Below are 15,435 nucleotides of genomic sequence, written 5' to 3' on the forward strand. Positions count from 1 at the left end.
AAAAAGCCTATCATGACATGCCTGCTGAAGCTGCCTTTGACTACCCTCAGCTGAAAGCGGAGATTCTGGTGCAGTCAGGGATAACGACCGCAGTACAGGCCCAGAGATAGCATGAGTGGATATACCAGGAGGGCAAGCCTCCAAGGTCCCAATTGTTCGACCTCATCCACCTCGCACGAAAATGGTTATGACCCAAGGCATGTAACCCAGAGGAAATGTTGGAAACTTTGGTCATAGACCGCTATATGAGGGGATTGCCACCGGATCTTCGTGCATGGGTGGGCCAGAATAACCCCTCCACCTATGATGGTATGTATGATCACATTGGTTGAGAGACAGATAGTGGCCAAGAGCTGTCCCAACTACCCAGAGAAGCCCCCTCCTGAAACAAGTACCTGGCCCCTATCCTAGAAGGACAGAAAACCAAGCACCCGGGAATCCCCAGATGGAAGAAGAGAGTGGCCACAGAGCAGCCTGGAACCCAGAAGGGGGGGGGGGGGGGGAAATAGCCTGAGTGGAGGAAACCACAGGACAAGGGCCCCTAACCCAAGAGTCAGAGGAGCACCTAGAGCCCCTTATAGATGTTATGCATGTGGAGAATGGGGACACCTAGCGGTGCAATGTCTCAATATTGAGGAGCCCATGCAATGTAACCTGGGGGACTGGGCAGACCCATGCAACCTAATCAACCTTGTGGGGGTTGCAGTCACCCCACATCAATATACAAAGCCAGTAAAACTGAATGGGGTAGAGACCATGGCGCTCGTGGACTCCGGAAGTGCTGTCACCCTGATTTCAGAGAAACTAGTGAAACACAGCCAGTTAATACAGGCTAAGCGTACAGGAGTAACATGTGTACATGGGAACTGTTAGTTATTATCCTGTCATCCCAGTAAGGATCGAAATCCAGGGAATCATCACTGGGGTAAAAGCAGGGGTGGCCCCAAAACTCCCATACCCAGTGATCATTGGAAGGGATTGCCCAGGTTTTGGAAATTGGCTCTTGTCAGATGGGTGGGAGAGAGGAGAGGACCCCGAAGTTAAGGAGTCATTCCTAACAGAAAGTCAACCCACCTTCTTTGCCCAAATATCTCAAGAGTTGTTCCCCGCCCCAGGGAAGGGCAGAAAAACTAAGAGGGAAAGGAGGGTGATGAAGGATTTGGGCACCTGGATTCTGCTTCAGGGCCAGAACGTTGTCATGGTAGGTCGACGGGCACGGGAAACTGAGGAAGAGATCCCCGGAGGGGAGGAGGAAGCAGAGGCTGGTCCCAATCCCAATGCCACTGAACTGACTGAGGAGGTGGAGGCCAGTTACTCAGAGTTTGGGTCGATAAGTCCCAGAAGAGAGACTTTCGGGCGAGACCAGGCAGAAAACCCCAGATATGATAATGTCAGAAAAGAGGTGGCCGAGATAGATGGGGTACCTGTGGAGGGAAAGGCCTGAGGGCCAGCGCCCTATTTCATGATTAAGAAGGATCTCCTGTACCAGGTGGGACAAATGCAGGAACAAGCGATAAACCAGCTCCTGGTACCCCCAAAACACCAGAGGGCAATATTAAGTTTTGCCCCCAGTCACCTCTTTGGGGGTAGAGAAGACCCAAGCACGGATCTTGCGCAGATTCTTCTGGCTGGGAGTACATGAGGATGTCCGGCGGTACTGCGCCTCCTGCCCCAAGTGTCTGTTGCACCCACATCTAAGGGCCCCTTTGGTACCCCTACCAATTATCGAGATTCCTTTTGAGTGAATAGCCAATGACCTGGTGGGGCCTCTAGAGAAGACAACTCGAGGTCACCAATATGTGCTTGTCATCTTGCAATATGCAACTAGGTATCTAGAGGCCATTCCCCTATGAAATATGGCCTCCAAGTCCATAGAGAAGGCGCTGGTGGAAATTTTTGCCCGAGTAGGGCTACCAAAAGAGATTCTAATAGACAAAGGAACGCCTTTCATCTCTAAGCTGATGGAGGACCTCTGTTCTCTGCTCCATGTCCAGACTCTGCGAACCTCGGTTTACCACCCGCAGATCAACGGCCTGGTAGAGAGATTCAACTGGACCCTCAAGGCCATGATCAAAAAGGTGGTAATTAGGGATGGAAAAGACTAGGATACCTGTTGCCCTACCTTATGTTCGCCATCCGTGAAGTTCCTCAAGCCTCCACTGGACTCTTTCCCTTTGAGCTATTATATGGCTGCCACCCTGGGGCATACTAGATATAGCTAGGGAGATTTGGGAAAAGGAGCTCAATACAGGGAACAATATAGTTGAGCATGTTTTGCAAATGAGATATCGTATAATCTGAGGCACCTTATAGTGCGGGAGGACCTGGAGAAGGCCCAAAAAGCCCAACAAACTCACTACAACCACCGAGCAATGGTTCAGCAGTTCCAACTCAGAGACCGAGTAATGGTGTTAGTACTCATGGCAGAGAGTAAACTCTTGGCCCAGTGACAGGGGCCCTATGAAATAGTTGAATTTATAGGAGAGGTAAATTACAAGGTACGACAATCAGGATGTAGAAAACAAGAACAAGTGACCACATCAACCTTCTAAACCCCTGATGTACCCAAGAAGCGTGTAGTTGCTCGAATGGACCCACTGCAGGAGAACAAAAACCCCGAGCAGTTGAGGTTGTCTACAGATTTACCACCAGCCCAAAGAGAGGAGGTGTCCGAGATGATCGAACAGAACCAAGACGTATTCTTGTTTTGGCCAGGTCAAACAACTGAGACATACCATTACGAACCCCGGGGCCAAGGTGATGATGAGGCCTTACCGGGTGCCAGCGGTCAAAAGAGAAGAAATCAGAGCAAAAGTCAATTAAATGCTGGAGTTAGGGGTAATAGAAGAGTCCCACAGTCAGTGGTCTAGCCCAATCATGCAGTACCCAAACTGGATAACTCCACAAGATTCTGCAATGACTTCCGTTGGCTGAATGAGGTGTCCCAGTTCAACGCCTATCCTATACTCCACATAGACGAGTTAGTGGACCGACTAGGAAATGCCCAGTTCCTGACCACTATAGACTTAACTAAAGGGTATTGGCAGATTCCCCTTGCTGAAGATGCAAAGGAGAAGACCGCTTTCTCCACGCCGGAGGGTCTCTTTCAATATACAGTCCTCCCGTTCAGTCTGCATGGGGCCCCAGCTACCTTTCAGCACCTCATGGATAAGCTGTTGTGCCCCTATGCCAGTTATGCAGCCGCCTACCTGGATGATGTGGTTATTCATACCTCGGACTGGGAAACCTACCTGGAGAAGGTGGAAGCTGTCCTGGATACCCTAAGGCGTGCTGGCCTTAGTGCAAACCCTGCCAAGTGCGCCATAGGATTAACAGAGGCTAAATATCTGGGCTACATTGTGTGGCGAGATGTAGTAAAACCCCAACTCAGTAAACTAGAGGCCATCCAAAACTGGCCTCAACCGGTTCACAAGAAACAAGTCCAGGCATTTTTGAGGGTAGAGGTGAACTATCAACATTTTATCCCCAATTTTGCAACCAGGGCAAGTGCCCTGACGGACTTAATAAAAGCTCGGGGACCTGAGATAGTACGATGGACTGACACAGCAGAGAGGGCATTTACAGATCTGTGGACAGCCCTTTGCAGTGATCCTGTACTTATAGCCCCAGACTTCACTAAGGAGTTAATCTTAGACAGACAGATGCATCCAAATAGGACTAGGGGCTGTCCTATCCCAGATGGTTGGAGAAGAAGAACACCTAATCCTCTATCTCAGTAGGAAACTCCTCCCAAGGGAACAGAACTATGCTGTGGTCGAGTGGGAATGCCTTGCCGTTAAGTGGGCCATGGAAACACTGTGATACTACCTGCTAGGGGGGCAGTTTGTCCTCATGATCGAGAAAAATGTGAGGGTGACCAGATAGTTCTTATCCCTCCAACCCTTCCAGTTCCGCATACAGCACAGAGCCAGAAGTCGACATGGCAATGCCGATGGCCTGTCGCGGGTACGTTGTATGGACTACCCAAGTTGCCCAACCCCTTGGTGTTGAGCAAGGGGGAGGGATATGTGACGGACTCAGACCAAAAGGCTATAAATGGGTGGAAGGCAAATAAGTGGAAGGCAAATATATCAGCCTCAGGATGAGCAGGTCCCTGTTCCCTGGATAGCCAAACAAAGGCTACTCCAGGACAATCAAGACACCTGACGCCAATAACCAGTTAAGGTAGTTAGGCTAATGCAGGCACCTCACTCCAATTAATTGAAAAAGGGTCAGCTAAGGCCATTAGACTAATGGAGACAGCTGGAACTAATCAAGGTCCCACGCATAGTGCTTAAAAGTTCTCCTTCCAGTGCCCTCAAGAGAGCCCAGGTGGAAGGAGCTGGAGGAGAGGAAGCGTAATTGAATCCTAAGGTAAGGGTGCAGCTAGGAAAAGGGGACCATGGGGAAGTGGCCCAGGGAATCAAAGCAGCAGCAGTGATGAAGGGGAAGCCGCCAACAGCTGCTTCTATTAGGGTCCTTGGGCTGGAATCTGGAGTAGAGACTGGGCCCGGGTTCCCCCCACCCCCTTGCTCTACAGTGACTCCTGAGAAGGGGAAGCAGGCCTAGGTCTAGGCAGGGGCAGGACTGCACCTACTGAGCTCTAAGGAGCAACAAAGACTGTGGGGTATTTCCCCTTCCCACCTCCCATACAGGCCTGTGATGAAAGTAGCTCAATAAAGTTGAGACTTTTGCCGCTACACAAAGAAAGGGAGGTCACATTGAGGTCTTAGCAAGCTACTGAGGCCACTGAATCCTCCTGGACCCACCAATACAGGCTCGGAACTTTGTCACAGTGCCCATTAGCTATGAAATGTTTTTTAATACACATTTTGGAAAGTGAAAACCCAGAATGGTTCCATTTGATCACAAAATTCAGCCAGACGGTAAGATGAATAGCCATCATATATCTGACAGATATCAAACTTATTCAGAGATGACTTTTTCACTGGGTCAGTGGTCCCGCACTCAATTACTTCTAAACACTAAATGGCACATGTCCCATTGCATACAAGTCCCATTGTATGCATATTGTCAGGTTATACATATCACGAAAACTCATATTCACGAGGTAGTTCAAGGACCTCTGACTTAATGATGGCACCAATAAATGTTGGTCTTGCTCCCTTTTTAATGCTGTTTGTAGGGAAGCATATTCACTAAAGGATTTGGTTTTGACCTCCATTGAGGAAGTCAATATCCCCTTTCTCTGCGGCTTGCAAGTAAATTCTATACCTAGACCCGTGTACTCAGAAGCACCAATAGAGATCCACACGAGGAAAGGGAACAAAAATAGCAGGTGCCAGTGTTGATGGACCTGTATGCTTCCTTTGATGCTAGCATCAACCAGTTGATAGTACTCAAACACTTACTAGACATATATAATGGTTTTGTGCATGGGATGTGGGTTACTAAACAAGCTGTTTCCCAACCCCTGTTGGAGAGAAACCTGCTATCGAGGCAGTTAATCAAACAAGAAAGACCAAAATAGGTGAGAGAGCCCCTTTGTGAATAGCACAATACACACACACACACAATTAATTTGTATCAGTTTAACAAGATACATTGAAAGTACAGGAAGCTATAGGGATATAGCTTATTTCTTTCTTCCCCCCCACCAAGGAAGGAACTCAGTATGTTTAAATCTTGGCTTCATGCACATAGTAAGGTCTAATATTCTTCCTTATACAAAACAGAAAAGGGAAATCTTTAAAAATATCTGAAAATTTTGCTTGGTTTGCTTATGGTTTACAATCTCGGTTCCCTTCTTCCACTTACATTCCCCCTCTGAGGGGCTCAAAGCCTCAATAACTAGTTTAGATTATACTGTTGTACCTTCATCCAACACTAGTATCCCATGCAGATACCGATGTCAGATGTCTGTCAAGTGGCAGCTGTTGTCTGGGGCCCAAAAGATCAGTTTCCAGGGAAGGAGAAATCAGCTACATGGAGCCTGGGTATAGCCTAAGTTTAACTTCTTTAATCCAACTACACAACTATACAACTACACTAGCCATATAATGTAAATAGGGAAATCCCTTAAAATATTTTTTCTATACAAACTGTTTATATACCAAATAAGCTTTTGAAACTAACATCACATTATGTTGCCATCCCATGACAATAGTTGTCTTCATATTTCTGCCATAAGCTCTAATGGTTACATTACCATCTTATCTTTTATTTTGTTCTTAAATCCTAGAAATATGCAACAGTGAATGCCTATCTAGGAATTTACTGTATTCTCATCATCCCACACAGAAGGCTTCCAGGGCTATACTAATTCTAGATTTTTTTTACTCGACTTCAGCTGAATATACAATATTATTTAGAAAGAGATTCTTCAGATATTTGAACTGCATTTATTTTATATTTTGAGCAGGAGTTTGCCCTCTTTCTCACTGGCACACTTACCTATTCATTCCAGTGGGCAAATTTCAAACAGTTTTGCCTACTGCAACTGCCCTTACCCATGTCCTTGCCCCCTACATTTCTAGGCAGCTAACTAAACAAAGGTGGGTGCTAGATAATAACCCCAGATAATAATCTGAACGAATTTACTTTATGAGTGGCGGTAATCAAATCTCATGTTACGGAATACAAGTAGCTTGGCTTCATAGGTTTGGAAGAATTGTTTTGTCCCAGTACAGCATTGTATAATGGGCATGGAAATGGGGTTTCACTGCCTATTTTAAATTTGGGTAATAACTACTGTTAAAGGCAGGGTATTAAATCTTGTGGAACTTCATCTGGTCTGATTTGGTCAAACTGTCTGTTCCCGTGGATTAGACCACATCCCTATACACAGTATCATCCATGAGATGACCCAAAGATACTCAGTTGGAGGTGAGATAATCCAACTTCCCCTCTCCCACACCCTACAAAAAATACCCCTCCACATACACACACACACACACACACAAAAAAAACCCTCCACCACACATGCACACACAACGCTTAGTGTAAAAGAGAGCCAAAAGGTCATGTCGCGAAAAGCACAAAAGATGTACATAAGATACAAGTTCAAGAGAGAGGCTGCAAGACTTTCTAGTCCTTGTCATAAGATCATCAAAGATGAGAGGGTATTGAAAAAATCTGAGGGTGAAAAAGGTACCTTCTACTGATCATTGATGGTTTCCAAGGGGGAAGATGAAGAACTGGAAAGTGATTCTTTCTTGCCCTTTTTCTTATACAGCATGGTACTCCAGTAGTTCTGTCTGCTCTTTTGGGTAAAAAAAAAAAAAAAAAAAGGTCAGAAACCAGCATGCTCAAGTGAGATCAAGTTTGTCCTGGAATGTGTTCAACCTATCCTCGAATATTGATGGGCTATGTTCAATGGGATTGGAACTTTGGTTAAATGTCTAAGCCTTTTGAGTAGAGCTAGGTGGAAAATGTATTTGTATGTGGACATTTTTGACAAAATATATTGTTTTGTTTTCACTAAAATTTTCAGTAGAAAATTTTGATATAAAACTTGCAGCTGAAATCTACCAAAACAACAAAAATTACAATTTTCTGTCAATTTTTTTTAGTTTTCCAATGGAAAAAATGGGAGAAAAGTATACACTTTTCAGAAACGTTTTCATTTAACCAAAGATCAGTTTTCTATGAAAAATGGTTTGGACAGCCACAAGCTCTTCCACAAGATTTGGTATATCCTGTTTCTGATCAGTTTCTGATTTATTTACATAGCACTATAGGTGTACATGGCATTTGATAGACATAGATGGCAAGGTTTTATATTAACAGTGAGTTATAAGATAGCAATGTAAATAAAGGTAGAACTGAGCCTTCTCCTTTTCAACCTTGATGGGAGTTTCAAATTGAATTCAGTGGGAGCAGAGTTGGGCCTGAGCTCTTTTAATTTAAAATGAGATCACAGCAGTATTCTCATTGTATTTACACAAAGTCAAAATCTCCTTGTGAATGTTTCGACAATTGTGGTTCTGATCTCTACAGAAAACAGGAAGTGCAGAGGTGCATGGACAGAAAAAAAAAATAAATAGAATAAAAATTGTCCAAACTGTTTTGAACTTCAAGAAAGGTTCAGTCTGAGTTTTTGGTAAAAGAGCTGGAAAGCCATACATTAGTACCATTAAAAAGATACCAGTTTTACCTGTGATAAATAAATGCAGTTATCTTGGTATCAATGCTTGGAGTATCTCCTTGCACTTCCCTATCCCCCGTATTTTTCTCAGACAATTAGTAAGCTTCAAAGGCCACCACTGTATTTTAGTTAAAGGGATTGTCCATCACAAGTTATAAAAATATCACATATTTGATAACAGGTTGTCCAAAATAATCCAATTATTTTTATCACCAATGTAGTCTGGATATTTTATCTACTTTTGTTATTGCTCTCAGCAGAGTATTTTCAATAGCAATATAACATTACTTCAGGGAGTAAACATCAATCCTCTGAACAGGCACTCAGCAGTATTTAAGATGTGCTTCATTTTCAAATCTTTTCATGAAAACTCTCATTTTGGTTTGAATCCATTCACGGATATTGTTCTTTCTTAGCACTATTCAATAATGGCACTGTCAGGGTATCCCACACTTGATAATGGAAGTACCAGTATAAAGTCAAAAAATTATGTTTAAGAGGAGAGATACACTTTCACTGCTGGAATGCTGCTGATCCTACCTTCAATGTGTAAAGAATGATTTTTAGGATGTTGAGTTTTTAGAGGGGAAAAGTAACAAAATAGTGTTCTATACCTCAGTATTTAATCTATAATACATGACAGGGAGCTAATCCTTTTGGGTTTATCAACACACATTCACTAAATTTTCAGATACATTCATTGTACCTGATCCATTTCAAAATGAAATTTTCTTTTTAACAAAAAGATATTGCACAACTCAGCATTTCAAAAAGTATTTCACATACATTAAACTCAAAGTTTTTCATACTAGCGATGGGCAAATCTGAAAAGGATTAGATGGTTTAATTTTGTTTGACAAAATGTCCAAAAGTTTTGGAACAATATTTTCAAGATTGGGGCTTTGCAGTGAGACATTTAAAGCATTGCAGGAAATTTAGCCGAACATCTTCCATGTATGTAGTTTTCAATTTAATATACATAGTCTAATTGTTTTGCAAACCTTTACTCCATGTTGTCCTTAAAGCCCTACACTGTACTTCATTTGGAACTTAATTATTTTTACTCGTCGTTAGATTTCCAGCATCAAAAAGAACTATATCTCTTTACAGTTAAAAATAGAGACATGGTTCCTGTCCAGAAGATCTTACAATCTAATGATAACGAACGATGTGTGATTAAATCCCTGCATTGCCTTTCCAAATCTCAAACCATAATCCCTAGCTTCAAGTACCCTAACGATAGGAGCCATAACCATAGCTACAAATACCGTATCCATAGGAACACTAGATCCAAGTAACCTAGGCACAGAAATCCTAAATCAAAAATCCCTACCCATAGGAACCCTAACCCTAGGATGGAGATCCCTTCCCATAGGAACCCTAACCCTGCTCCAAATACCATACTGTGACATACTGTACCTAAAATCGTAACTCCGATACTCATCTGTATCATACATCATTTGTATATGATTAGGATATTTTGTATAAAGGCTGCCTTGTAAGATACCATATAAGAGGGACATTGGCATCATGAGACCCCCCACCCAGCCTGAAGGCAACAAGAATGCTGGGAAGACAAAGACTTTGACCTGACCTGAGGAGATTGGTCCCAGTCTGAGAAGGAAATTCAGCCTGTGTATTAAAAACTGTGAGTTTTCTGTAACATTTATTAGGGTGAGGAAAACTGCTTGATTCAAATCTTGCTTAGTCTGATAAAGTTTGGAATTTAGACTGTGATTTTACTTGTATTTGTTTTGTAACCATCTTTGTCCTATATACCAATCACTTAAAATCTATCTTTTTGCAGTTAATAAACTTATCTTAATGTTTTATTCTTACCAGTGAGTTTGTGTAAAGCATGTAGGGAATCTGCTCAGATTACAAAGGCTGGTGCATGTCCACTATCATTTGACAAGGTGGCGAACTAATTAATGAGCTTGCATTTTTCCAGAGAAGGTCCTGAGCAGTGTAAGATAGTACATTTCTGGGGTACAAGGCTGAGGGGAGATTTGCTGGTGTCTTCCACTGTATAGTTCATGAGTGGCTTGGAGAGCATTCATGCAACTTAGCTGGGTGTGCTCTGCATACTGGTGGCTGAGTGATGATAGCACCTGGAGAGATTTGCTGATTGTCACTAGTGAGAGACAGCCCAGGCTGGACATTTAAGGGGGCACAGTGGTCCCACAGTTCCAAGTTGTACCCTGGGTATCCCAACACAGTTACCCATAGAAATCCCAAACCAAAGGCAGTGAACCCTACCCATAGGAATCCTAGCCCTAGGGTGGGGACCCAGACCAATAGGAACTCTAACCATAGTTCCAAGTATTATATCCGTAGGAACCCTAACCCTGGCATGGGGAGCCCTTCCCATCGAAACCCTAACCCTAGTTCCAAGTACCCTATGCACAGAAATCCTAACCCTAGGGCAGGGAGCCCTACCCATAGGAACCATAGCCCTAAGTACCCTTAACATAGGAACTCTAACCCTAGCTGCAAGAACCCTACCCATAGGATCCCTAACCCACTGGTGGGGAGCCCTATTCCTAGGTTCCCTATCCCGAGAACCAAGTACCCTACCCATAGGAACCTTAACCCTAGGTCTGGCAGACCTACATATAGGAACCCTAACCCTAGCTTGAAATACCCTACCCGTAGGAACCCTAACCCATTGGTGGGGAGCCCTATCCACAGGAGCCCTATCCCTAGAACCAAGTGCCCTACCCACAGGAATCTTAACCCTAGGTCTGGCAGACCTACCTATAGGAACCCTAACCCTACCTTGAAATACCCTACGCGTAGGAACCCTAATCCTATGGCGGGAAGCCCTAATATAGGAACCCTAATGCTGGCTCCAAGCACTGTTAGGAACCTTAACCCTACCACAAAATACCATACCCACAGGAATCCTAACCATATGTCTGGGAGCCCTACTAATAGAAATCCTAACCCTAGCTCCAAGTGCCCTGAACATAGGAACTGTAACCCTAGCTGCCAGAACTCTACCCAGAGGACCCTAGCCCTAGGGAGGGAAGCCCTACCCATAGGAACCCTATCCCTAGCCCCAAGTACTGTATCCATAGCAACCCTATCCAAAGGGTCAGGAGCCTACCAATATGAACCGTAACCCTAAGGTGGGGAGTGCTAACTATAGGAACCATAACCCTAGCTGCAACCACCCTAATCATAGAACCCCCCCGCGATTGGGTGGGGATCCCTACCCATAGGAACCCTATCCCTAGCTCCAAGTCCCATACACATAGGAACTCTAACCCTGGGGTAGGGAGCCCTATCCATAGGAACCTTAGTCCTGGGGTGGGGAAGTCTACCCATAGGATCCCTAATTTTAGGGCGGGGAGCCCTATCCCTAGACCCTATCCCTAACACCAAGTCCCATACCCATAGAAACCCTAACTCTAGTGTGGGGAGCTCTACCCATAAGAACTGCAACCCTAATTCCAAGTACTCTCCCCATAGGAACTCTAACCTTAGGACTGGAAATTGTACCCATAGGAAACTTAGCCCTAGCTCCAAGTACTTTAAGAATGGGAACTCTAACCCTGGCTCCAAGTACTGTACCCATAGGAACCCTAACTCTAGGGCGGGGAGTCCTACCTATTGGAACCCTAACTGTAGCTCCAAATACACTACTTACAGGAACCCTAACCCAAGTTCCAATCCTAAATCCTCATTTGGAAACCAATTTTCCAAATTGTTGAGCAACCAGTAGAATAATTTAAAATCCATGGAAATTCCTGGGTGCTCAGCACTTCCTAAAATTAGATTTCTGTTTAGATGTATTTCACTGCACTTGGAAGCCTCACTATAGGCTATCATATTTGAAATTCTTGACCTCAGTGCTTACTGAAAGCATGTTCGATTTTCAGTAGTCACTTGGGTCAGTAGAACAGGGCTGAAGAATATGTTAGACAAAGCTTTTTATGAGTTTTCTGCTACTTTGTGATTTCAGTCTAGCTGGAAATAAGGTGCCCCTAGCAAATTATTTTTCATCTGCAGAGCCTCAGGGCAAAGACAAAGAATGGGGAAAAAACGATATTATTCTCTCTCTCTCCCCCCTCTCCCCCAAATGCCAACACATTTTGGTTCAAGTTTGATCTAATCCAGTCCATACCTAGGTCAGAGCAGTTGGAGAATCTTCTTTTCATGGGCTCTGATTTGGAAAGAGATTCAATGAGCAAGATTTGTTTCAACATTATTACTTGTTCTCGAAAATATATTTTTTTATTTTGTTTTTTGCTCTGTTTTCTGTTTAGTTTTGTTGTACTTCATTCTGCTCTATCAAAATTCGTTACTCTTTATTATTTTTTTCTGCCCTAACAAGAGGATTTGACTTTTTCATGGGTCTATGAAAACATTTTATCAATGTGTGTGGGTGGCCTGAATAGAAAATACTTGTCCATTCCTAGTGGAATTCCCCCCCCCGCCCCCCATCTGTAGTTCAAACAAGGACAGTTCCTGTGGCCACTAGGTGTCCTCTTCTTGACAACTAATGATGAAAGGCAGTCTTGAATCTTAATTTCCTCTCCAGACTCTGGAAAGGTGATGGTCTGGGTTAGAGGGTTGACACTGAATGCAAGATAAGTGGCACTGACTGGCAACAGCAGAAATATGTGGTCATGACTCCCGTTAATCTAGCTAAAACACAAAATAAAAAAGAATTGGACATCTCTCTAAAAGAATTACAACACTGCTCTCATTTGGAAAGACAGTTTAACCAACTGGGAGATTTGCTGCTCAGCTCTTCACGGATTTGTATATCTTTCTGAATTAAAGGGAAATTAAGAGTCATTTGAGATCACATTGTGACTGTAGTCCTACCATCAGTTCCATCAGTATAGAAACTGCACTACTCTACATAAAAGTGTAAGTTATAATTCAGAGTTTGGATTCAATTAAACACCCAGAAATTTGGATATTTATATAAATTATCCAAAGGGGTGTGGAGTGGCCTGAGATATGGGAAACCCAGGTACAAGTATTAGCTTTGTCTGATTGACACCAGAGTTTTCATCCCAGTTCAGTCCAAGTCAGGTTCTCTCTCTTTTTCAACCAAAAACCTTCCCAGTGAAAGTTACATGGGAACTGATGTCTCCACAAATTGTTTCAGCTTCAGTGAAAGAGTCTTTTGTGAAAATGTTCCAAACAGCTCTATAGTTCAGGAATTATATACAGCTATGATAAATGCTACAGAAAACCTTAAGATAGATGTGCTGGATGAAATTTTCAGTTATGCACAATTCTACTTCTACGAAAGTAAATAGTAAAAATCCCATTGATTTCAATAGGAGCAATAGTTAGGCCAATGCCGAATGGTTTTGTAAATCTCACCCTTTAAATATTATTAGGGGCATAGGGTCAGAATTATAAAGGTATTTAGGTGCCTAAAGATGCAGATATGCACCTAGTGGGATTTTCAAAAGTGCTTACATGAGCTAGGCACCTAACTCTTATTGACTTTAAATCTGTCCGCTGATTTAGAAAATAGTTGCTTCAATAGTTTATCATTCAGTTTGACCCAGTGCATGTTAACTAGCCAATATTATTTACCCTGAGATTTCAATTAGTTAAACCGAGTTTCTGAAGCCAAAACAAGAGCTTAAAATAAGACTTTATGCAAGTCCATTGTTACCTCTTTGAACTAAAAACAGCAAAAAACTCTTTGTTACTCCATAGTTGTGGCTGCATTGAGTTGTTCACTAAAAAAGTTTAGGACATAGGGATGTCTAGCAATTTTTTTCTTATCTTCAGATATTTTATTTTATTTAACAGAACAATGCAAGACAAATTATTTTGAAATTTAAATGAAGCTGCTGGTACTGGTTACTCTCTATGAATACAACATTTAATCGGAGAACTGTAGATAGGAAATAAAATAATTTTAAAAATTTACCAAATCCCTAATGTACTAAAATCCTTCGGTTAAGAGAGTATGCAAAAGAAGCCAATTTAAAAGATGGATACTGGCTCAAGATGAATCAAGTGAGAAATATTTCATTTCCAGAATAGCCTTTTGGGATCCAGCATGTTTTGAAAAAAGAACAGGAGTACTTGTGGCACCTTAGAGACTAACAAATTTATTAGAGCATAAGCTTTCATGGGCTACAGCCCACTTCTTCGGATGCATATAGAGTGGAACATATATTGAGGAGATATATATATACACATACAGAGAGCATGAACAGGTGGGAGTTATCTTACCAACTCTGAGAGGCCAATTAAGTAAGAGAAAAAAACTTTTGAAGTGATAATCAAGATAGTCCAGTACAGACAGTTTGATAAGAAGTGTGAGAATACTTACAAGGGGAGATAGATTCAATGTTTGTAATGGCTCAGCCATTCCCAGTCCTTATTCAATCCTGAATTGATTGTATCTAGTCTCTAAGGTGCCACAAGTACTCCTGTTCTTTTTGCGGATACAGACTAACACGGCTGCTACTCTGAAGCATGTTTTGATTCACTTTAACTCACTATGAAAAGTATGATTTTTTTTTTAATGGAAATCAAGAAAGGAGACAAAGGCTAGAGTGCTTTAAGAATGGATATCTGAACAGTACCGAAGTGGTGAGAATGGAATGGTCCTCAGATACATTGGTACAAAGACAAAATGGTGCACAACCTACATAGTTAATACAAACAGCTTGAACTGGGCAATGCCATAAACTGTGACTATTCAGTCCCTCATCCTTTGTTAGACTATTTCTGAACAGAGGACGGGATCTACTGCAATATGCTAGCTGTATTGTAACTCTTCCACTAAAGAACACTATCAGATGTAGTAGAGGTATATATTCTAGCTCTCATGATATTCTAAAATGAATTTAGTGCTTGCAAATAATGCCAGTCTGACAACCCAGTGACTTAGAAGCCTCTGTTTATTCAGAGCAAGTTCAAGATGGGCAGCATACTGCTGGCCTGCCACGTTCACCTATGAAAGTACTCCCCTTGGGTTCTGGTCAATATACACAAATCAGGGGTTATGTGGGTTTGGGGTGGGGGAGGCAAGTGAAGGGAGAGATATGCAAGAGAGAGGATATGGTAGAAAAACTTATCTAATTGGCTGCAATAAACAAGTTATACTAAAATAAATGTCTATGAATTTTGGAAAAATTGATGGTAAGTTAGATTCTCAGTTAGTGTAAAATAGACCAGCCACCTGAAGAAGCTGTCATACAGCTGAGCTGCTGATACCGTTTGAATGTTTGATGCACATATGCATGTCAAAGACCACGCCCAACACTGTCATACCATAATCTGACATCGCATACTGATACTCCACCCTAAGACATTTTTAATGTGCCTATCTCAGCAAT

Source organism: Trachemys scripta, chromosome 4 (assembly GCF_013100865.1).
Source record: "Trachemys scripta elegans isolate TJP31775 chromosome 4, CAS_Tse_1.0, whole genome shotgun sequence".
NCBI lineage: Eukaryota > Metazoa > Chordata > Testudines > Emydidae > Trachemys > Trachemys scripta.